The sequence below is a fragment of the Heptranchias perlo genome, chromosome 13, assembly GCF_035084215.1.
Source record: "Heptranchias perlo isolate sHepPer1 chromosome 13, sHepPer1.hap1, whole genome shotgun sequence".
Taxonomy (NCBI): domain Eukaryota; kingdom Metazoa; phylum Chordata; class Chondrichthyes; order Hexanchiformes; family Hexanchidae; genus Heptranchias; species Heptranchias perlo.
Genome location: NC_090337.1, coordinates 34,308,527 through 34,332,232, shown reverse-complemented (window position 1 = coordinate 34,332,232; position 23,706 = coordinate 34,308,527). Strand labels below are relative to the sequence as shown.

The window sequence follows — 23,706 nt, the reverse complement described above, 5'->3', positions numbered from 1 at the left end:
TGTCAGTGGATGGTGGGAGAGGTCACTTATCCAGCAGCAATTTGATTGCTGCCAGCCACTGCATCCCACAAATAACCTACCCTTTTATACTTTTTTTTTAACCCCAGCAACCTTGCATGCATAAGTAGTACAATTTTCAACTGGGAAGACTGAACATAATAAAACATTGAACATTTTTTCCCAAAAATGTTATTCTCACCAGGAAATCATTAGGTGTACTGTAGTTGTATTTGTCAGCAAATTTTGCCTGAGTCTATTTTTCTTCACTTGTTATCTTTACACTCCTTAGTAGTCTGGCCAGCTGTGATTTCCCCATCCTTTGAGAAATACCTAGCCTTTGCCCAGTACTTTCTCACAGCAACACAACTGATATTGGCAACTGATTGAGTTGGTCGTCTAAAGCTCTGTGCAACAGAAATTATAAATTTTAGTGCAGTATCTTTTAAATTGATGTCATTATTATGGTCCAGGCATTTTTCCAACATACTTTGCTCTCTTTCCCCTCCCCTCACCCTCCAGAAAGATAGTCAGTCATTGGTGATTATATGGTGTTTGCGAGAACCTATCAGGCATCCTACTTAGGCAAATAATGTTGACTAGTGTTTACAGTTAAAGGGTTCAAAGGAACATGTATAGACTTCTTTGATGTGTTCCCTCTGAAACTATGGCCTCCTACTTGTGGTTTTGTATGCTCTGTACCACAGAATGTGGGTGTTACTTGGCTGACGTTGGGTTGTCGGACAAACTTTCTGGCATAGATTGTTCTGCCTGTTGATAGTGGATGAAAGATTTGTAAGGACTCTGCAGTCTGCTGTTTCTAGCTGTTCGACAGCTGTGTAGCTAGAGCAACTCTCTTTCTCACCGCAAAAAGAAACTCATTGTACTCTCAGCAAATGCACCAATTATCAGATTCCTTATGTTCGCTCCTTGAACAGGCGGAACACAAGGATAACCTGTCGCAAATGAGCGTTGACATATTACTGTGTTGCACTGGGGTCCCCCGACAATGAACTGTTGATGTGTTCTCAGGATAGAATGTCTCTGTGAACTCAGTCTGTCTATGAAGACGCTGCTCTCCACGTACCTCCACACAAAAATTAAGAGAGGACATTGGAGTGAAAAGGCAGGACAGTAAGTAGGGGGAAGGTGGCCTGAATTAGAGTGGGTGGGTGAGTACTAAACTATATTGACTAGTTAGCTGTTAAATTACTGCTAGTTGTTTAATTGAAGGTTTATTTGTAACGAATTTACTGGGGATTTGACTGAAACTCTTAATTAGGTGTGAAATTACTGGTGGCTGGGTATGATTCTGACTGGCTATTTTGAAAATGCTATGTGTTTGAATTGGCTGAATGAGCTATTTTGAATGGTTTAAGTAGATTGTACAAGCTAGAGACAGTCGAGTGAGAGAGCCCAGTAAAGTGAGAAGACAGCTGAGTGAGAAGAGCGAGTTTGGCTTGAAGTATAGTTGGCATGAACTGAAGTTCGGCACCGAGGTATATTTGGCATGAAACTACTTAATTTCTGAATCAATTTAGTGTGGCAGGACAATGGAAACCAGTGTTTTGTGGAACTTGCATGATGTGGGAGTTTCTGAACCATGTGTGTCTAGGGCAACCACACGTGCAAGAAGTATTTCCATTGGATTTGCTTGAGCTCAGTGTCACTGAGCTTGAGAAACAGAGACTGTCTATATGGAAGCTGGTCATCCCACAGATACAGAAGAATACTGAGGCAGTGGAATGGAAATCAGTGAATATGCACTAAGAGGGAAGGAGCTCTGGTTGAGGCAGTGCTGAAAACTCCTGGAGGTTTTAACTTGTTTGATAGGATGCAGATAAGGACAGTAACACAGAAGGAGGGAATCACAAGCAACACCGTTGCACTTGGAGCCAGTGGTTACTAGTAGGGGTGGGGAGGAGGAGGAGAAGGAGAAGAAATTATGGTGTTGAAAGAAGGCAATTATGGAAGAGTCTATCACAGGAATAGATAGCTGTTCGTGACTGGGAGTCCTGAACAGTCTCGTCTCCTGAGTGCCAGGGTAAGCAACATAAAGGAGCTGGTGAAGAAGAGTTTGGAAAGGGAGGGTGAACATCCTGAAGTTGTGGTTCATGTTGGAAGCAGTGACAGGGAAAAGCAGGATGGAGATCCTGCAGGAGAAGCTGGATTACAACATAAAGGAGAGGACCAGAACCAGGGGAGGATCATCAAACATCCAGGCCCTCAGTGAGATGGAGCTTCAAGTGATAGACATAACCAGGACATGCAGAGCAAGGAGCATTGGTGACAGTGAGATTGGAGGTAATGCTTCGCAGGGTGTCTGCCTATTATACCCTTTCTCTTTCCTCAAGCAATAACTCATTCAGGCAGCAAGGTAATTGGAAGCACTTTGCAGCATCACATAATCTGCTATTGTCTAGCCTTTACATGCCGTGCTGACCCTCACACACACGTGCCTACCAATAACAACCTGGTAGTGCATTGTGCTGCTATTCATCTGCTACAGCTTACCCTCGCCACTATATACCAAACCATGTCCCTCTTTCCTTTTTTAGGTCCTGCTCAATGCCTGGAGCCTGCTGACAAGGACTCGCAGGAGAGTAATTCATCGCTCCATCCCTCCCAAGCACCAGCACAGAAATTGGCACTGCAGGTGGGGATAGATAGTGAGTTGATGAATCACAGCACAGGTGAGCTAGAGCAGGAGCTACTGGAAGGGACAACCCAGGAGAGAGCTTGCTAGAGAGCAAGCTTGACTCCTAGTTCTGCTAAGGAAGACAGAGGTATCAACATCAGGGCTTCAGCCTTTAAAAGAAAGTTGCTTTCTGTACGTATGCAGTTGTATACTGGAAAGCCTGCCTAGAAGCTGTCGCAACATGTATGAAAGTGTCTGCTTCTAAAGTTATGTTGCAGGGCATCAGCACTCTGCAACCTACCATGGAGCATGTGGTCACCTCTATGGACGTTCAGCCAGGGCCTCTCACCAGCAGTCTGTCGCACCGGCCTTGGTTGATAGAAGCTCAAACTGATGCCGTTCAGGTTCTGGGCTCCAATATCTGCACCACCTTGGAAAGGCTAGTGGATCAGATGATTCGGGGCCTCAATTGTGTAATTGGTCTGCAGTCTGCTCTCCTGCAGATAGGTGGGAGTAATGAGCTGTAGCCCCATGAGAATGGCACATGATTTCCTCTCTCAGGATGAAGTCACATCTGCCCTCACCAGCCCCTCAGCCCGCGATAGTGCCAGAAAGCTGGCTGGGCAAGACTGCCCTAGCAGTAGCCGAAGTGCTGCAATCTGCCGCCGGGCCTTCACAGGCTCAAGCTTCTAAAGGTTGCCAATCAATTTTAAGAATAAAAGTAGCTCTATGTCTCACATTTCTAAAAACAATTCTTCGTATTTTATATTTTATTAACGATTAAATACCTTGTATTACAAAATTGTCCTTCGGACTTCATCCCAAATTCAATATAGAATTCCATCTTGGACATGAAAAGCTAAGCTTGCATTCACATTCCCAATTTAGCATTACATAAAAATTACAACACAAACAGGGCCGTTCGGCCCATCCAAATTCTGTTGGTGTTTATTCTCCAGACAAGCAAAACATTTTGAATTTTGCACCAACACTAAACCGGATGAAGTGAAGTGAGATTCCTTGGAGGGAGTACCTTGAAACTGCTTTGGTTTGACACTACATCGAGTATAAATCCAATATCGTGTCAAACCTGGTTTACCAAGTGCTTAAGGAGTTCTTTGGACCCTTGAGCTATATGTAAACCCACCTAACATCAAATTAAATATTTAGAGAGCGGTGATTCTTCCCTCCCCACTTTCTAAACTTTTGAATTTTAAACTGTTGGGAGAGATTTTAGCCCACATCTGTATCCAAGCATACACACAGCTCTCTCCCTGCCAAGACTTACAGTTCCAGTCAGGCAATGTAAACATTTTTCTGTCTGGCTGGAAATCAAACTGCAGCTACCAGTCTAAGAATGCAGATTAATAGTGCAGGAAGTTCTGAGCAATTGGAAATAGGTTCCTGAGAAAAACATCATCCCTGCACTATGCCAGTTATGCTATGGAGTACTGCAAGGTGTGAGTGAATTAAAAAGGAAGAATATTCTGTCGAATCGCCATCTGTCTAAATGTTACAAGGAGAAACAACCAAAACACATACCACCTGTCCAAACTAACCCCCGTTCAAATGGAATTTCTCATCGGCGCGAGGCCCTGAAACCTCCCTCTGGAGCCTGCGCCTCACAACTTGAGCCGTCTCTCGGAAATTCCCTCCGTGCCATTTCACTCTGCACGGAGGAATTTCCTATACAGGCTCCTGCAACCTCTCCACTTTCTCGTCCTCCGTCCGGACACCTTGCCATCCGGCAGAGGCGGGGGACCCCAATGTAGAGATCTGGGGTGGAGGATGTTGCACGGAGCAGTTCCGACAAACTGGTTCCTGAGCCACTTCACGGACTCCCGGGCCGCCTGTACCTTTTGCGGTCTGGATGAGCCTGTGTTCCATGTGTACATAGAATGTGAGAACTTGCAGCTCCTGTTTCACTATTTGAAGGGGCTGCTCCTCAACTTCTGGCTCCTCTTCAGTCCTACGCTCCTGATCTTTGGCCACCCAATGCGGAGGGTGACGGGCAAGTCAGGACCTCCTTGTTGGTCTGCTTCTGGGCCTGGCCAAGATGGCCAATCACAGGTGCAGGTTGGATGCAGCCCGTAGTTGTGGTAGCTCTCGCTGTCTGCCTCTCTTCTGTGGCTTTGTTCACGCCCGGGTGACCCTGGAGAAGGAGCACGGGGTGTCCGCCGCTACGCTTGAGGCCTTCCACGACCTGTGGGCACCGCTAGTGTTCACTAGACACTAGCAACAACATTATGATTTAATTTGATAAGTTTCTTTTGTCTTTTATATGATCTGGATGTTTATTAGTTGTGCCCCTCTAAAAAGGCCCACTTTTGTTAGATTTTTTGAATTGATGACACTGGGGCAACTTAGTGTCTCCTTACGGGTTAACCAAAAAGAGGCATACAGCAGAGTGGATTTTCTTGGGATTTCATCCTCTCTGCTGCTGGGAGTTCAGCGGAATCCCTGTTTATGCTTGTGAATGGGGTTTCCACCGAACTTCCACTTGGTCACAGCAGCAGAGCAGGAGAAGCTCTGAGGAAGTTCACTTCAGGTGTTTCAGTCGCTCCCTTTATGCTTCAGAACTGCAGGATACAGACAACCTGCAGGGAAAGCTGTAAAATGAATGGGGTATTCTACTTTAATCCTCCAACTCCATTGTTGCATCTTATTTATCCTACTTCAAAATTCAGTGCAATGTGTCTGAACTTGCTGTGACACCCATGATGGAACTTTTGTATTCTCATTTTGGAAACTTTTTCTGTTTTTGAGAGACTTGGCTGGTCAGAAGTTCTCTGTTAGGTGCCTGTACCTGAGTTTCATTCTGGTTCCCTGGCGTGTCCATGAGCGACAACACCACAAGAGGTCACTATTATTTTAAAAATAAGCCTGACTGGTGCCCTGGTGCTGCCCAATTCCACTGCCTGTCTGCATCCTTCCTAGCCTAGCCTGGCCTGGTCCACGCCGACACCTTCCTTCCTTGTTGGGCCCACTCCCAGTCCTGTCAAGGTATAACTTTGTCTTGGGCCTGGGCAGGGGTTTGCGGTTCACGCTGAATTGTTGTATTACATTCCTGTCCCACCGTACTGCTTTCCTGCTAAAGCTGACCTGGCCCACGTCAACTCCAGCATATTCTTTGCCCATCAGCAAATACAATTGGCAAACACAGAAGTGTGAACAGCACTGAAAACTGGCTTTAAGCCAGCAACATGCCCTGAGGGCCGAAAAAGGGTCGGGGAGATGGGACAAATGTGGGAACTGTCAAGGGTGGGGGCTACAGACCGGGAGTGGGTAGGAGCAGAGTTCTCAGCCCAACTCCAGTGGTATCAGACCCTATTACCTATCCCAGGGGTATCAGACTCTTCATGCTGACACAACCCACTCCGCCCTCATAGCTGATGCCAGAACGTACGGCATCTTTACAGTTCTGCCGGATTCCAGGACCCTCCCCATTGTTGTCAGAATGCTGGACCGCTTCCTGCACTGACACCAGATCCCAGGGACACTATCCTCTGTACCACTAGATGTTGGAATCAGTCCTCGGTGTTACTAGATCTTAGGTCTCACCCCACATCCTGGTAGACCCCAGGATTTTCCCCAGACCCCTGCACGGTGCCACCTCTCTGTACTGACACACCCCAAGAACCTTCCCCATTGACTTCACACTCCTAGACCTCCCCTTTCCATTGCTGTCAGACGTTCGGGACCACTTCACCCATTGCTATCAGACCCTAGTGTCGATAGACCCCAGGGACCCTCTCCTAGTGCTTTGATACCCTAGGATCTTCCCCAGTGCCACCAGACTCTGTGATCTGATTTGGTCAGACCAAATAATGTCTTTTTCACAGTACCACCAGGATCCTTTCAGAAATATCTGGAACAGACAGTTTATTCCTTACATCAAGTAGGATTGCTGACCAATTTTATATCACTTTTCTTTCAAGAGGAATAGGTCCAATGAGTTTTTCATTCACCCTTACATAGATCGTGGAGCTGGACTACACATCCCGGATAAAATCCAAGATTTGGCCACATACTTTTATAGTTTCCAGATTCTCCGTGAGTTGCTTGAGGCTCTAATTTTGAAGCTTCACACAAATTGATGAAAGCCATGTAAGTGGGTTTCTCCTGTGCCTTACATCATTCTTCAATCTGTAATAAAGTGACAACATGTGCTAGTCATTCCTAATGAGAGCAAAATACAGGCTATTCCTTTTTGAATACTCCATGGGCCTCCACAGTTTTACATTTTTGGATCTTTTCTGCATTTCTTGACTGATTTTCAGCTCTTGTATCTGATCTAACTTATTAGTGAGTGTGAATTTCCTAGACCTTTGAGAATCTTCATTAGCCTTACAGTTGAGGTGCTGGAATTATCCTACGCCTCCACACAATTTATCTCCAGTCCTAGAAAAGCAATGGAGCATCACATCAGTCCTGATTCTAGATTTAAACTATTAAGAACATGTGTTAACTAATTAGTTATTATTAAAAAATGAACAAGCAAATAAGTAACAACAGAGAATTTATATTTACAGTAGAAATTCCATTAACTCCTTAAAAGGAAAACAAAAGGGTGTGATCTATAGGCTAAGCTGTTCTTTTCTAAATGACTTTTTTCCAACCTCCATGCAAATGACGACCTCCCTCAATGCTGTCAAATCCCAGCACTACCCTCCAGTGCTACCATACCCCAGATTCCCCCAGTGCTGCTAAGCTCTATGCCCTCCCAATAAATGCCTACCTTGAACCTGGTACATTTTGCCTACAGTGTTCTTTTGTATCCTGGGCTTTAAAAAAAATGAGAGATAAAAACCGAGTACATAGGTAAAAGAACGTACAGCAATTAAGGCCACTAATTTACAGTTTTCATGGAAAACTGCATAGAATTACAGAAATGAATTCCTAAAACAAGGGTAAAAGCCCCAGAATACCATGTAATTAAAATGCAATTTCATTTATTTCGTCACCATAAATCAAGGGTATTGTTGGGGGGAATCTGCCTTATCTTGACCTATTGTAGATGTTCAGTTTTGTTGTGTTGAAGGAAGAGCTTAATGTGTAAATGGACACATACCAGAGTCACATTGTATTGGCCCATTCTCATTGTTCTATTGCTCCTGGTCCATAGGATCAATGTTCATTTTGAGTCTTGCTTCTACAAAATACCTGAAGTTCTTTCACAAGTCAGCAGGGGGCTCTAGGATCTAACTACAAATGTGTTGCAGAAACCTGAGTAGACCAATGTAGTGAAACCCTGTGTAATGTCAATTTACTACCAAAGAGAAAGTTGATGTTAGCCAGTGACATCAGTAGGGAAGAATTAGTGGTAAAATTAACATTGAGAAATAAATATTTCCCTTTTAATAATGCACATACTTTACCAATCTGGTCAATTTTAATGTGTTTTTTGTTGACCAGTAATAAATAAATATATATTATGTTTTACTGGTCAACAAAAACACATTATATATATAATGTATGTATAGTAGCCAGCATTTGTGTGAAATGTTCTTGTACTCTGAAGATAACAGAATGTTCTGTTGCAGATTTGCAGATAGTAAACATTACTCTCTGAGTGCTTTTCCAGACCAATTGTAGACCAGTTGTCAATATTATACCAGTGTCTAGACCTAGACTATGAAGAGTGAGTCCTATCCTCAATTGTTAATAAAGCACTGAGGAGTGTAGTAGCCAAATTTAACACTTCATACATGATAACCCAATAAGCTCAAGTGCAAAAATATGACATATAGTTTTGCTTTAAGAAGTTCACACATGAAAAATATTGAAGGATGATAATCATCATTTTTGAGTGGTTTTGCCATGTGAATGAAGGTTTTTGTTCTCTCTCCTTATAGTTAACAATTAGAATGAAAGGGGGAACTAATTGTGCTGAATCTACTGATGATTTAAAACAAGTGTTTTTACTTAACATTTAATTATTCTGCAGGCTACTCCTTAACTATGCTATTTTAATAAATGTAAAAATCCATTTAAGTTTCTTTATTCGAATGTACTATAAATAAAAAAACAGTAGTAAGTTAGAAAAACAATGTAGATAGGACAGCCTTCAACAATTGTTAACCAACTATTACTTCTGTTCTTAAAAAATTGCATTTAGTTTTGTAATGGTATAACTATTGCTGCTGAATTGTTGGGAGCTGAAAGAGGGAGCACATGATTTCAACATTATCCTGGATGATATTACTATTACAGAGGTCAGTTTTGATAGGGATTACACAGCAGCTGTACAAAACAAATGCATAATAAAGCCTGAAAATTGTGCTTAAATGTTATTTTATCTGTCTTTATATTCTAGAAAGCATACAGTGAACAATTGTATTCTATGTAATCCATTTGCAATAGTAGAAAATTGGTAGCATACTGCTGTGGTTATGCTCCCTGTCTTTTTCTTTTGAAAGACTATTATATGAAGTCACAGTGGGTTGGATAATATTGTAGCTCATCACTCCAACTCAACTGTTTACTTGACCTATAGTCGTTAAATTAGTATTGTGCCTGTATTTGGTAACCCATTCTATTCCATTATCTTATTAATTAACACTTGAATTAAGAGAATAGTCTTGCAGTACCATAATAATACAGCTAAATGCATCAGATATGTCAAAATATTGTTTCATCATAAGTAAACCTATAATGCAAATGGCAGTGGATGCATGTTTTTCTAAATCATTGTTTATTGTCTGTATACTCTGCAAACCAGAAGTCACGAGTTGCTATCTGTATGACAGAACGCAAGGTGACACGTGCTAGACAGCATGCAATTCTTGGTGAATTTATTGCTCCATAAAATGTAGAGCCCCGATTTTAACTTGGGCGGAAATTGAGCAAGCAGACAGCGGGAAGAGCGGCAAGCTCCCATGATGTTGCCAGCATGAGGCCCGGGCTATTTTAACTCCCAGGCTTAATTGTATTAGGATTGATAGGCTGCCCACCTGATTGCATCACAAGACATACAGCCCGCTCGTTTTCGCGGCGCAATTTCTGGTGGGCCACCGAGGCCTATTTAAAGTGGAAATGCACCTCTTAATGCGAGGTTTCATTCTCCGATGCCAGGTTTCTTTTTCAACAATGTGGACAGAATTGTCATTACTGTAATGATTCACAAAGCTGCTCCCAGGTTTCCAGATGCCTGCTTGAAGATCCTTATGGAGGAGGTCAGGGCAAGAGGGAGGTACTGTATCCCAACACCTGCTGGAGCATCCCCAGGGCGACTGTCTAGCAGCCCTGGGCAGAGCTGGCTGAGAGGGTCAGTGATGCAGCATCACCCCGGGACCTGGCTTCAGTGTAGGAAGAGATTCAATGACCTCACAAGAGCAGCAAGAATGAGTACAGTGCTCTCCATGTCTCTCACCAAAACCTTCCAACACTCCATTCACCTTACCCAGCCCATAGGGTCTACAGGCCCAGAGTGAGTTTGCCTTAGCATGGCACTGAGAGACTCGACAGTAGCAGTTGACAGATTTCACTTGGCAGCATAACGTGGTCAAGCTGGTTGAATAATCTCCAGGGCTGTCTACTCCATTTTGCTTAGCACTTGGATGTTCAATGGTTCCCCCAGTCTTGCTGCTCTCCCTAGTGTTGTGAGCCATTTTTCCTGCAGAGAGGGAGAGTGTTGCTGACTGGCTATTGAAAAGCAATGTATACGTGTGAGGCTACTTCATGTAGTGCATATGCTGAGAGTGAGAAGATGCAAGTTGCAAGCAGGATGAGGCGGTGTTCAATGGACAGCAAGTGGCTAGAATGTGAAGTGAGAAAAGAGTCATCAGAGGACTTCCTTGTTTTGCAATTGCTACCATGTGAGAACAGAATGTTGTAGTATCTGCTGTGAAGGCATCAAACAAAAGCTGAGTGTGAGTTTGAATGTAAAGGAGAGGTGGTACAGTGTTCCCTTGTGATTGATGGCGAAGGATGTATTCCACTAAAAAAGAACAAGCTAGCCAAGAATGAGATGCTATGGATAAACAGAAGTAAGGATAAAATTGAATCTAAAGAAAAAGGCATAAGCAAAGTGCATAATCAAAAAAGGAAAGGATGACTAAAGGGAATATGATGAGCTTAGAAAAGAGGTTAAAAACACAATTAGCAAGGCAAAGAGGAAATATGAAATAAAAATATCAAAGAATATAAAAAGAAATAGTGAAGTATTCTATAGGCACACAAGTAACAAAAGTAGAGTTAAAATGGGGTTAGGGCCACTAAGGGATGAGCAAGATAAACTCACAGGAGATGATACTGAAATAACAGGGATACTAAATAGATACTTTGCCTCCATTGTCACTGAAAGGGCTAACAAAGAGGAAATGACAACAGTAAAAGTCAAGAGGGATATTAAAACAGTTACGATAGAAAAAAGGAGACAAACTTGTCAAACTTAAAGAGGATAAAACCCCGGGTCCAGATGGATTGCACTCGTGGATACTAAAAGAAAATAGGAAAGAGATAGCAGAGACTATGGTATCCATATATAAAAATTCAATAGAAAAAGGAATAGTGCCAGAGGACTGGCGAACAGAAAATGTAATTCCTATCTTCAAAAAGGGAGATAGAACTAATCAAGGGAACTATAGACCAGTTAGCTAAATGTCAGTGGTAGGAAAGATATTGGAATCTTTGCTAAAAGATCAATAACAAAATATCTAGAGATGGAGAATACAATAAAAAAATAGTCAGTATGGATTTCTAAAAGGAAAAACCTGTTTAGCCAACTTTATTGAATTCTTTGAATAAATAAGAGTAGACAAGGGCAATACAGTGGATGTAGTATACATGGACATTCAGAAGGCCTTCAATAAGGTTCCAAATAAGAGACTCGTGGCAAAGGTCAAGGCGGGTGGAGTCAGCAGCCAGGTAGCGAACAAATTGAAATATGGTAACAATTAAGAGAGCGTAGGAGATCAAGGAAATTTCTTGGACTGTAAAAATGAGGGAAGTGATATCCTGCAGGGATCCATGCTGGGACCATATATATTAATGGTTTGGAGTCAAAAATTGGAGCAATGGTGTCCAAATTTTAAGATGATACTAAATACCAGAGTGGTGAAAATGTGGAGTTTGCTGTCACATGAGGTGGTTGAAGTGGATAGCATTGGTGATTTAAGGGGAAGCTTGATGCATACATGAGGGAGATGGGAATGGAGGGATATGGGTGCAGGTTGAGAAGAGGTAATTAGAGTGGAAAGGCTTATGTGGAGTACAAACACCAGCATAGACCGGTTGGGCTGAATGGCCAGTTTCTGTGCAGTAGATTCTATGTAATTCTATTAATTATATACAATGAATGTGATACGGGGGGAGGGAAATATTTAGAGTGCTGGGGACAGGGGGAAAACGGGCTATTGCCAGGTGTTGTGCAGAGAGATGGAGAAATGAAGAGTGTACTCACCCTAGCTACTCTGGTCAGGTCTTTGAATCTTTTTCTGCATTGAATCTAGATCCTGGAAGTGATGCTCCTTGAACTGATAAGCTCAGCCACCCATCTCCAGGCCTATTGGACGTTGGCCTTCGGAATCTACTTCCCATTCATTGGAAGAGAGTCTTCCAGTAGGACCTCCAAGGAGGTGTCAGAGAACTTGGGGGCTTGCTTTGACTCATTTCTCACAATCACCTTTTTGCAGCAGTATAACACAGCAAATTCCAAGAAGTGAATGCAACCTCCCTTTAAGAGGTACATTCATGCGTTAAATAGGCCTCTGGAAGCCCACCTGAAATCCCGCCCGGCAAGTGGGCGGGCTGCCCATTCCCAAAGCAATCAGAATGGAACCCACCAGTTAGATATAAATGAGGTCTGGCAGTTAAAATCGACCCGGCCTTACACTGATGATGTCGGGCGTAGTTTCTGCTCGCCCTGCCCCACCTCTCCCGAAACCTGCTGCTAGTTAAAATTCCCCCTTAAATCTGTTTCTACTGTTGTTTGAATTCTGGTTTTACCTAGGGCGTAAGATTTTATCAGGCTTGGGTGATGGGAGGGATCCTGTAACACATTCAAATAATCTCCCAGTGAGCTGGCTATGAAATTGCATCCATGGAAACTTGTGAGTTGTAGCTTTGTGCATTACCAACTGAAAAAGATAATGTGAGTTTGAAGAGTAAGTAACATTCGCACCAGAGAAGTGCCAGGCAATGACCATCTCTAACAAGAGAGAGTCTAACCACCTCCCCTTGACATTCAACAGCATTACAATCGCCGAATCCCCCACCATCAACATCCTGGGGGTCACCATTGACCAGAAACTTAACTGGACCAGCCACATAAATACAGTGGCTACAAGAGCAGGTCAGAGGCTGGGTATTCTGTGGCGAGTGACTCACCTCCTGACTCCCCAAAGCATTTCAACCATCTACAAGGCACAAGTCAGGAGTATGATGGAATACTCTCCACTTGCCTTGATGAGTGCAGCTCCGACAACACTCAAGAAGATCGACACCATCCAGGACAAAGCAGCCCGCTTGATTGGCACCCCATACACCACCCTAAACATTCACTTCCTTCACCACCGGCGCACCATGGCTGCAGTGTGCACCGTCCTCAGGATGCACTGCAGCAACTCGCCAAGGCTTCTTCGACAGCATCTCCCAAACCCACGACCTCTACCACCTAGAAGAACAAGGGCAGCAGGCACATGGGAACAACACCACCTGCACGTTCCCCTCCAAGTCACACACCATCCTGACTTGGAAATATATCGCCGATCCTTCGTCGTCGCTGGGTCAAAATCCTGGAATTCCTTTCCTAACAGCACTGTGGGAGAACCTTCACCACACGGACTGCAGCAGTTCAAGAAGGTGGCTCACTACCTCAAGGTCAATTAGGGATGGGCAAAAAATGCTGGCCTTGCCAGCAACGCTCACATCCAATGAACGAATAATAAAAAAAGAGAATCAGCATTAGAAAATACTTAGTGCAGTTACTGTCAATTAAAATCTGCAACAGTCACCAGCATTCAAAGGGTTAATATCAGGCTGACTGAGTAATTTCCCACCTCCAGAAGGGAATTTGACTGTTGCAATCAATTTGGCTTTTTGTCAAACATGTTTTTTGACATTTTCTTTTACCTGGGAGAGGCTTGGCATAAATTGACTCCTCAATGGGTAAAGATCCTATGATTACATTTCCACAAGAACCAACCACATAAATGCAAATAGAGATATGACTTGGTTGAAAAATACATTTCATTTAGAGAATAGATATTTGAACTGAGCATGTGCGAATGCATAAATTGCATTCTAGGAGTTACGGTTTCTAATTAGATAGTTTTCAGACCAACTGATCTCTTAACTCCTCTTTCTTTACCATGATGTGGAGATGCCGGTGATGGACTGGGGCAGAGAAAGCCTCCGAAAGCTTGTGATTTTCAAATAAAACTGTTGGACTATAACCTGGTGTTGTAAGATTCCTTACATTTCTTTACCATGTTGATCTCCCAAAACCAGCATATTACTCGCCAGCAACGCCCACATCCCATGAACGAGTAAAAAAAAAACAATCGAAAGCCAATAAGGCACTTATAGGAGAGGGTCTCTGAAGAAATGGGCCACAGGCCCTCCACTCAGCACTTGATTGGAGGACTTGAAAAGGGGAGGCAATAAGAATATGGAGCCCGAAAAATAGCACCTTCTCTTTACAGGTACGATCCTCAGGCCTGAAGGCCTTTTTGCTGCTGTTCTTGGGCAGCAGCCAGAAGGCCTCACAGCCAACAGCCATTACCACTGATAAGTGGTTGACTTTCTGCTCCTGCTTCTAGGTGCAAAGTCCTGTCAAGGGGCGGACCTGTGTTGGGGGATCATGTGGCTTAGTCAAATAACTCAAACCCAGAAATCCAGTAGGGGTTCAAGGTACTGTCAGATAGAGTGTACTTTGGGTGTGCTCTACTTGACTTGCACCCAAACTATCCTTACTGGATTAATAAATTGATATCTCTAATCCCCTCCTATAGCTAACATAGAACAGAAAATACATTTGGGTGAACTGAAAAACTGTGGTCTGTACTCTTAATTTAATTTGGGGCATTGGACTGGCTCAGCATGCATTTGACTCTGAACAGTATTTAAGATAACCATTGCATTTTGTACACTTCAGGTACAACATAAACCATCTCTTGAGAGAATGCAAATTTCAACAGATCATCATCCTGATGTGTGTTAAGAACTATATAAAATGTATTGTGAATCGAAGTATTGCAAACTCTTCTTGACGGACCTGTGCACTATTTGAATATCTGGCACAATCATCTCTGTGTGCATAACTTTTGCTTTTATTTGTTCTGTATCATCCGTCGAAATAAAATTTTAAAAATTGTGGCTTTAATAACATAGAAATACATTAGCTGGATCTTATTTATACTGAAGAACAATTCAGGCAAAACATTTTGCATACAGCCCGGAATTTCCTTGGAGCTGCTCCTGCTCCAAAGCCGTAACTTTTCCGGAGGTTCGGCATGTGTAAACGGGCTTTACGGCAAAGTTATGGAGGTGGAGCGAGAGCGGTTCCAAGGAAATTCCAGAACTAATTTCATTTAATTTTTCTTCTCTTCACTTACCTCCTTTGTATACAATGTCAGTGTCACAATCCATTCCCCAGCCAAGAGACTGAATGGGTGATCTCCTCCCAGACTTCAGCTAATTCTGTAATTCAGTCAACCACAAGAAGATGCATGAAAGAATCATTTAAATTTCCTCCTTCCACCCCAGTTACAATGGTTTGGCTAGTGTCCAGAGGATTTTATTTAAAACCTTTGATGTTACATTTTCAATGTAAATGATCATATGTGATCAGATTCAGTTTCCAAATTATGTGATTTTTCTGAAAATTAGAAAGCCTTAGATTTTTAGTGTGAAGCAATATTTCTTTGTGAAGCGATTTTGACCTCTCAGAACTGTTCACTTGGATACTGACTGTCTGCTGAATCTTCAGATCTATAGTTTGATAAGTAAGTCGCAATTGTAAATGCATGTGGGCCATCAGCAGCAGCAGAATTTTATTCCGGCACAATCTGTAACCTCATGGCCCTGCATATTCCTCACTCTACCATTACTAACAAGCCAGGGGATCAACCCTAGTTCAATGAGGAGTGTAGAAGAGCATGCCAGGAGCAGCACCAGGTGTCTCTAAAAATGGGGTGCCAACCTGGTGAAGCTACAACACAGGGCGACATGCATGCTAAACAGCGAAAGCAACATGCTATAGACAGAGCTAAGCGATTCCACAACCAACAGATCAGATCAAAGCTCTGCAGTCCTGCTACATCCAGTCATGAATGGTGGTGGACAATTAAAATACTAACGGGAGGAGGAGGTTCTGTAAATATCCCCAATCTCAATGATGGCAGAATCCATCATGTGAGTGCAAAAGACAAGGCTAAAGCGTTTGCAACCATCTTCAGCCAGAAATGCTGAGTGGATGATCCATCTCGGCCTCCTCCCGATATCCCCACCATCACAGAAGCCAGTCTTCAGCCAATTTGATTCACACCACGTGATATCGAACGGCTGAGTGCATAGGATACGGCAAAGGCTATGGGCCCCGACAACATCCTGGCTGTAGTGCTGAAGACTTGTGCTCCAGAACTAGCCGCACCTCTAGCCAAGCTGTTCCAGTACAGCTACAACACTGGCATCTACCCGACAATGTGAAAAATTGCCCAGGTATGTCCTGTCCACAAAAAGCAAGACAAATCCAATCTAGTCAATTACCGCCCCATCAGTCTACTCTCAATCATCAGCAAAATGATGGAAGGTGTCGTCGACAGTGCTATCAAGCGGCACTTACTCACCAATAACCTGTTCACCGATGCTCAGTTTGGGTTCCGCCAGGACCACTCAGCTCCAGACCGCATTATAGCCTTGGTCCAAACATGGACAAAAGAGCTGAATTCCAGAGGTGAGGTGAGAGTGACTGCCCTTGACATCAAGGCAGCATTTGACTGAGTGTGGCACCAAGGAGCCCTAGTAAAATTGAAGACAATAGAATTCAGGGGCAAAACTCTCCAGTGGCTGGAGTCATTCCTAGCACAAATGAAGATGGTAGTGGTTATTGGAGGCCAATCATCTCAGCCCCAGGCCATTGCTGCAGGAGTTCCTCAGGGCATTGTCATAGGCCCAACCATCTTCAGCTGCTGCATCAATGACCTTCCCTCCATCATAAGGTCAGAAATGGGGATGTTTGCTGATGATTGCAGTGTTCAGTTCCATTCGCAACCCCTCAGATAATGAAGCAGTCTGTGCTCACATGCAGCAAGACCTGGACAACATCCGGGCTTGGGCTGATAAGTGGCAAGTAACATTCGTGCCAGACAAGTGCCAAGCAATGACCATCTCCAACAAGAGAGAGTCTAACCACCTCCCCTTGGCATTCAACGGCATTACCATCGCCGAATCCCCTACCATCAACATCCTTGGGGTCACCATTGACCAGAAATTTAACTGGACCAGCCCCATAAATACTGTGGCTACAAGAGCAGGTCAGAGGCTGGGTATTCAGGAGGCGAGTGACTCACCATCTACAAGGCACAAGTCAGGAGTGTAATGGAATACTCTCCACTTGCCTGGATGAGTGCAGCTCCAACAACACTCAAGAAGATCGACACCATCCAGTACAAAGCAGCCTTGATTGGCACCCCATCCACCTCCCTAAACATTCACTCCCTTCACCACTGGCGCACCGTGGATGCAGTGTGTACAATCTACAGGATGCACTGCAGCAACTCGCCAAGGCTTCTTCGACAGCACCGGCCAAACCCGCAACCTCTACCACCTAGAAGGACAAGGGCAGCAGGCACATGGGAACAACACCACCTACACGTTCCCCTTCATCCTGACTTGGAAATATATCGCCGTTCCTTCATCATCGCTGGGTCAAAATCCTGGAACTCCCTACCCAACAGCACTGTGGGAGAACCTTCACCACATGGACTGCAGCGGTTCAAGAAGGCGGCTCACCACCACCTTCTCAAGGGCAATTATGGATGGGCAATAAATGCTGGCCTTGCATCCCATGAACGAATAAAAAAAAATGTTTCTGAAATTCTATTTAATTAAAAAATATATATACTACTTTCTCATGGAAAATGTTGATTGATTTTTAATTCAACTTTACATAATTTCTATGTTTTTATATTTTCTACTGAAATTACCTTGGGGAAACTTTATTGTTCTAAAATCTATATATTTGGATTTTTTTTCTGTGCTGTTAAAGGTGAGGATATCTGTACTTTCTTTCACTTTTGGCATCCATTTAAAGCGTTGAACACTCCCAGGTCAGGTACAGCAGAGTAGAGCATCCTCTATTCCACCCCAGCATTAGAAGATCACCCCGACTGCACCATATGACATTTTCATTTTGCATGTTGTCCATCCTTAAGATCTTTGAGTATCAGTGTTGATTTGGGTGGAACTACGAAGAATTTTGTACTCTGGACCACTAAAAACAGGACTAAAACAGCACTGACTTGTTTAAGATAGTTACAAGATCACAAGATAGTTGCAGATGAGGAAAGACATTTGTCGCATCTTTATTCATCCATCCAAAGAGATCCTAAAGTCCCCCCTTTGTAGCACCCAATTGTTTCTCAAATGATTCCAGGACTTTTGCTTCCACTATATCTAGAAGTTTATTCCATAAGTTGATTAATCTTTGTGTAAAGAAGAATTTCCTGACATCAGTCCTAAAATTACCTTATACTGATTTGAACCTATGTCCCGTATTTCTATTCCTGCAGTTTAATTTAAAGTAATATTCGGGTTTACTTTTCTATACCCTTAGCAATCTTATATAACTCTATAAGGTCACCTCTCAGATGCCTCCTTTCCAAGCTGAAAGACCGAAGTCTACCTGGTCTTTCCTCATTACTCGGCCCTCTGACAGCAGCATGTAGTTGGCTGGTCTTCCCCCAGCCTTGTTCTTCCACCAGGTATTATGTGCTGTCTTGTCTTGCAGAGAGGGCAAGAGTGTCTCCTGCAAAGGAGAGTGCAGATGTGTGGGGCTTATGCTTCCAATGTAGATGCTGAGAGGGAGAAGAAGCAAGATGCAAGCAGGATGGAGAGGTGTCGAATGGCAAGCAAGTGTTGGGAGTGTGGAACGATAAGGAGTCCTCAGAGAAGTTGCTCATTTCCGAAATGTGACCAAGTGAGAAGAAATGCTGCTAGTGGCTGCAGTGAAGAGAACATGTGTGTGTTTAGAATGTGAATGAGAGATGCTATAGTGTGCCCTTGTGATGGGTGGTGAAGGAAGTGATGGAGGGGAGGGAATAGGTAAGAGTGCAGGAGGAAGGAGTGGGAAGGACTGTTAGCAGGTTTTACTGAGAGAATTGGAGAATGCAGAGCTGTATTCACCCTTGCTACTCTAGTGAGGTCATTGAACCTTTTCTGATACTGAATTCAGGTCGTGGGGGAGATGTTCATGTTGCTGACCACCTCTGACACCTCCCTCCAAGCCTGGTGGACCTCATGCTTAGGCACCCTCCTTCCAGTGCTGGGGTAAAATACTTCTCTCCTCAAGATGTGCTACCAGAACGTAAACCTGCAAGGAGTCATTAAAGCTGGTGGCTAAGAAGACACATTTTTCTGAGTCTTCCTAGCCACCGGCCTTAGCAAATCTCTGCAAGTTTACTTCCAGGTTGCAGTCGGCTGTGTGAGACCCATATGTCAGAAGCAGATGCCACTAGCACAGGCCTTATACAATATAAAAGCAGGTTGTACTGAACCTATCAGAAGCCTGGAACAATTGCAACCACAATAAACTGTAAATATGGCAAATTAACTGCTATCACCTAGGTGGGCTTTGCACCTTCTAACACTTATAAGGCAATACAAATAGTTTGGTGCTCAGTGACCTATATGCATCTGATAAGAAATTAAAAGATCTATCATTTAATTAGTTATAGTTCAAAGGGATAGTGAGGCAATCCACAGTTTTCATAGTCAGGAGCAAATTTAACATTGTAATAGTTTCAGATGGAATATTGGGAAGACCGAAGCCATTGTCTTCAGTCCCCACCACAAACTCCATTCCCTAGCCACCGACTCCATCCCTCGCCCTGGCCGCTGTCTGAGGCTGAACCAGACTGTTCACAACCTTGGCGTCCTATTTAACCCTGAGCTGAGCTTCCGACCCCATATCCTCTCCATCACCAAGACCGCCTACTTCCACCTCCGTAACATCGCCAGTCTCCGTTCCTGCCTCAGCTCATCTGCGACTGGAACCTTCATCGATGCCTTAGTAACCTCTAGACTCGACTATTCAAATGCTCCCTTGGCCGGCCTCCCACCTTGCATCCTCCGTAAACTTGAGCACATCCAAATCTCCGCTGCCCGTATCCTAACTCGCACAAAGTTCCGTTCACCCATCATCCCTGATTTTAAAATTCTCGTCTTTGTTTTCAAATCCCTCCATGGTCTTGCCCCTCCCTATCTATGTAACCTCGTCCAGCCCTACAACCCTCCGAAATCTCTGTGCTTCTCCAATTCTGGACTCTTGCGTAGCCCCGATTTTAATCGCTCCACCATTGGCAGCCGTGCCTTCAGCTGCCTAGGCCCTAAGCTCTGGAATTCCCTCCCTAAACCTCTCGGCCTCTCTACCTCTCTCTCTTCCTTTAAGGCGCTCTGAGCTTTTGGTCATAGAATTATAGAAAGTTATGGCACAGAAGGAGGCAATTCGGCCTATCGTGTCCATGCCGGCTGAAGAAGAGCTATCCAGCTTAATCCCACTTTCCAGCACGGTCCGTAGCCTTGTAGGTTACAGTACTTCAAGAGCACATCCAAGTACTTTTTAAATGAGTTGAGGGTTTGTGCCTCTCCCACTCTTTCAGGCAGTGAGTTCCAGACCCCAACCACCCTCTAGGTGAAAGAATTTCTCCTCAGCTCCCCTCTAATCCTACCAATTACTTTAAATCTATACCCCCTAGTCACTGACACTTCTGCTAAGAGAAATAGGTCCCTCCTATTCACTCTATTTAGGCCCTTCATAATTTTATATACCTCAATTAAATCATCCCTCAGCCTCCTCTGTTCCAATGAAAACAACCCCAGCCTATCCAATCTTTCCTCATAGCTAAAATTCTCCAGTCCTGGCAACATCCTCATAAATCTCCTCTGTACCCTCTCTAGTGCAATCATATCTTTCCTGTAATGTGGTGACCAGAACTGTACGCAGTACTTAAGCTGTGGCCTAACTAGTGATTCATACAGTTCTAACATAACCTCCCTGCTCTTATATTCTATGCTTCAGCTAATAAAGGAAAGTATCCCGTAAGCCTTTTTAACCACATTATCTACCTGTCCTGCTACCTTCAGGCATCTGTGGTCATGCACTCCAAGGTCCCTTGTGTCAGCTTAGCTCAGTTTTTGCCTGAGTCAGAAGGTCTAGGGTTTAGGTTCCACTCCCACTCTAGGCTGACACTTCAGTGTAATACTGAGGGAGTGCTGCATTGTCAAAGGGCTATCTTTTGGACAAGACATTAAATCGAGACCCATTCTGTCTGTTTGGGTGGACATAAAAGATCCATGGCAGTATTCAATGAAGAGCCAGGGAATTCTCATGCTGTCCTGGCTAACATTAATCCTTCAACCAACAGCATAAAACAAATTAACTGGTCATTTAGCTTGTTGCTGTGTACAAATTTCTGTTTGCCTAGGAAAAAGTGACTACACTTCAAAAGTAATTAATTGGCTGTAATGCCCTTTGGGATATCCTGTGAACAATAAGGCGCAAAGTGAATACAAGTTCTTTTTTTGTAGAAAGCCAGCAACCCACCCATTCAAAAATGCAATTAATGCAACTCGGCGTTGCATTTAATGCATGTAAGAGTCAAAGACACCAGGTGGCAGCAGATACGGGAAATTTTCAACATACTCGAAGCTTCCATCGCAACAAAGAACCATACTGCTATACGTTTCCTTGGCGTGGTTTTCAATGCGATTATGTTATCTAAATCTAACAGAATAAATTTAGAATCAAACAATAGAAAGTCCAAAGCTTTCGAAAGATACTGCCACCACTACTAACTTGCATTTATATATCGCCTTTCACGACCTCAGGACGTCCCAAAGCGCTTTACAGCCAATGGAGTGTAGTCTCTGTGGTAATGCATAGGGAGGTAGCTGCCAAATTGGTATTGGGATCTCGCCAACTAACGCTCTCATTGCACATTCCATAGCACATTCAGAATCATCACCCAATGAAACACCGGCTCTAATGATTCCTTGCTGCCTCGGTATATTTTGTGTACACAAGACATTTCTTATAAGACCTCACTGCTAAAACAAAATCGTGTAAATTGTACTATTTGAACAGTGAACACCTCGCTGTGAGAACGATCGGCGCTGCGTTAAAGGAAATGCTCGGCGAGCTTTTTGTTTGTTTGCGGATGGAGAGCCAGGCATCGTGTGCAAGTGATGAGATTTACTTCGCGGTGTGTGTTTGGCGAACCTTTTCTTCGTTTTGCAAACCCACATTTCCTCACTAAAATTTGGTCTTCCAATCAGTGCAAAGAATGACGCAGTTCAGTTCTCATTCCAAAAAAAAATCTTAATTTTCCACACAAAAAAAAAATAAGAATCCGGTCTTACAAAATAAATATTAATTATGCATCCTTCTCCCTCCTCCCCTCTACACAAATGCACACAATACATAAAGAATCGGATCAGCGCACACCCAGCACATCTCCATGGAAACATTGACCTCATGCTGTGACATGAAATCCAGGCTCATTGCTATGGAAACTATCTGTGACATCAAACCTGAAATCCGTTGCCATGGCAGCCCACCTACTGACTTAGCAGCTATTTATGTTGCCGCGGTCTGCGCCAACACGCCGCAGTCAAGATGTTCTGTTGTGGCACAGAAAGCCTGCCAACTGGAATGAAGGCTAATGATTAAACCAGAATATGCTGAACATGGGGCACGCGAGTCCCCTTCATGTGCTGCATAATGTCTCCAACATTGACTTGTTTGTAAAACGCTGCAGCTTAGCTGACTTTAGATAAAGATCCCAGACCTGCTGTCCTTGTTTGTTTTCATCGCACAACCTTGACATATTAGGGCGTAAATCGGGCGCCAGTTTAAGAGCGAATATGACTCTTACAGCAGCTAATGGCAGTGAGTGCTCAAGTGTCACTATTACAGCCTTTGGACTTAATGAATTATTTGTGCATATGTCCATGCATTGGTTAACTGTTGAACTGGTGGTATCATTTTACACGGGAGAGGGGTGTGCGAGTTATGATCGCACAGCTCTCTTCCAATTGCTGTTTTTTTAGGGTGGGGTGGAGTAAGTAGCACTCGCCCCTGAGAAGTGGATTGTTGGAGTTCAGTGGGCGACAGAAAGTCTCTTCAGATATTAAAGTCTCCATTTAACATGTATTAATTGAATTTTGTTAAGAATTCTGTGATGAAATTTCTCAGTCAAATCAGATCAGGTTAGATGCACGGGGCATCCTGAGGGAGAAATTATTGCTGTGCTGTTTCTCGCGAGATTATAGCGTTGCTTTTGCAGATGGGGAAACAGTGCCAAGAAAAACTGAGGGGGAAGAGAAGACGTGGACATGTTATGGGTGGGGAAATTGCAACTCTGTTAACCAGCTACAAGGATTTAAGTTTGAACCCATTTAATTCATTTTTTTCTAGTATAAACAGCGCTCTTCATACAAGATTGATTATTCCATCAATATGACCTGCATAAAACATAATTCACATGACTGCCTTTTGCTATCCCACTGTACTGAATGAGGGTGCTCAGCAGCCTTCAGCGTATCACTCATTGTTAATGCCGTAGTGTCGAATTTCAGCAAATTATCTTATTCCATTACACTGATTAAAGACGAAACTGCAGAATTCGGTGCGCAGTAGATGGACCAAAATGGCTTCTGCTGGTGCTTTAGATAATGCGGATTATCTTCATGGGTGGTTTCTCTGTAGCAGCTGCGCTGCAGACAATTGGGGGAACGCTTTTTGTTTGCGTATGAAACAGGGAGAGCCTCTTGAACAATGTCACCAGCTGCAGATGTGGAGATTACTGCAGTTATCCAAAAATAACTAGTGGAAACTAGCACCAAAAAAA

General features: G+C 43.6%; 1 long non-coding RNA gene across 11 annotated transcripts in view; it reads right to left on the bottom strand.

Annotated features, from left to right (window-relative positions):
- Positions 1–6,488: 6,488 nt before the first annotated feature.
- Positions 6,489–23,706, bottom strand: part of LOC137331484 (uncharacterized) — a 38,380-nt gene continuing 21,162 nt past the window's right edge. For 3 of the 11 annotated variants that reach the window (XR_010965496.1, XR_010965503.1, XR_010965498.1), the window contains 2 exons: positions 15,193–15,277; positions 6,489–6,781 (listed from right to left, as the gene is read on the bottom strand). This is a non-coding gene — a long non-coding RNA (uncharacterized lncRNA). Of the gene's footprint in view, positions 7,037–12,583; positions 12,715–15,192; positions 15,278–16,425; positions 16,598–18,440; positions 18,606–21,653; positions 21,760–22,216; positions 22,256–22,644; positions 22,759–23,706 lie in introns of those variants that run through there. The other 8 variants (XR_010965500.1, XR_010965502.1, XR_010965501.1 and 5 more) reach the window with 8 other exon arrangements.